General features: G+C 34.8%; 1 protein-coding gene across 7 annotated transcripts in view; it reads right to left on the reverse strand.

Annotated features, from left to right (window-relative positions):
- MECOM (MDS1 and EVI1 complex locus) overlaps window positions 1-1,528 on the reverse strand; it is a 182,312-nt gene that overhangs the window by 46,643 nt on the left and 134,141 nt on the right. For all 7 annotated transcript variants that reach the window (XM_017726851.1, XM_017726849.1, XM_017726850.1 and 4 more), the window contains exon 2: window positions 387-521. The gene's annotated coding sequence lies outside the window, so the exon portion shown is untranslated. The remainder of the gene's footprint in view (window positions 1-386; window positions 522-1,528) is intronic.

Raw genomic sequence — 1,528 nt, forward strand, 5'->3', positions numbered from 1 at the left:
TCCATTAAATTCACGTTACAGCTTCCAACCAACCCAACGATTTAACATAGCAATCCAAGTGGACTGCAACAGGAGCCAGAAAATGCTCCTAATTCAAAATCAACACGTAATGGCTTTGTATCCCTTAGACAGCAGTCCTGAATTTTATCAGATATTAGACAAAAAAAAATCATTTATGAATTGAACAACAATATGGAAAAAAGAAAATCTGTATTTTCTGTCACCCAAAATCGAAATTATTCCATTCTGCATTTCCCATCTGTACCTTATCTTTTGCCATAACAGCAAACAGGCCAAAAGCTGTTGTGAATTGCTGGGGTTTTTTTTTGCCATTGACACCTTAAAGTTCCTTAAAAAAGTAAGTCCAGAAAGTGAACACCACGTACCTGATCATTTATTTGACATGCAACAAGGTTGTGCTGATTGTAGCATCCAGCAAACTTGATATATTTGAGCCAGTTTCCTACATCTGGTTGACTGGCATCTATGCAGAACTTCACATTGCAAAACTCATCCAAGATCTAAAAAAAAGAATGCGAAAGAGTAAATCTTTCTGTTGCTGGCTGAGTATTCTAATCAAAAGATAAATCACAGGTTTCCAGATAAAGAAGTGAATAACATTAATAATAATAATAGTAATAGTAATAATAGTAACAATAATAGTGTATTTATTCACAAGTATGTTTCCCTGCTGAGATTTTTTTTAGAAACTGTCAGAATGTATACACAATAATAAAAAGACAATAAATGTTCTGAAAAATGTCTTGGTAAATATTTACATGTAATCAAAATGTTGTCTAATTATTGCAATGAAACACTATGTTAATTTAAGAGGGACCTGATTTTCTATGCATTCATCAATGACTATGTTTGAAATTATGATTTTAATTAAATAGGACTCTGACAGGAATATAACAAAAAATATTAAAATCGATGGTGTTGGCTTCATTTAAGGTTTCTGTTTTGTTTCAGGATTTACATTGATTGCAGCACTCATTTAGAATTTTCATATTTGTTGCTCTGAACCAAACTTTATCTGGTTAGCAGAGTTATTTATCTTGTTTTAATATTCCACTTCCCAAACAGTCCTGTGCAACACTTAAATCCCTCCCCTTAATCGAAGCAAATAATAGAACTCCTTATGTCAAAATAAAGAGAATAAATGAAAAACAATGTAAACACTCATGCAAACCGTGGCAGTATTCAATACACACCAATAAATAGTTCCAATTATGCAGACAATAAACAAATATAATGAGACTGCTAGTGGACAAGCTAAAGACGATGTTCTATTCTAATATTATGACAAATTACTAATCATTACAGCGGACTGAATATCATTATCTGCAAGCTCTACCATCGGCCTATCCCAAACTTCCCACAGCATCCCAGGGAGCTGACTGCTAAATTGTAACTTCTTCGCCTTGGCACCGGCAGCAGCCACCCCATTTCACCAGCAAAATAAAGGAAACAACCTTAAACGCCCCAAACGAAAGGCGAAGGGCGAGGGAGGCTGTTCCCCGCTGGG

The sequence above is a fragment of the Corvus brachyrhynchos genome, unplaced genomic scaffold (assembly GCF_000691975.1).
Source record: "Corvus brachyrhynchos isolate BGI_N302 unplaced genomic scaffold, ASM69197v1 scaffold162, whole genome shotgun sequence".
In the NCBI taxonomy this organism is placed as follows: Eukaryota; Metazoa; Chordata; class Aves; order Passeriformes; family Corvidae; genus Corvus; species Corvus brachyrhynchos.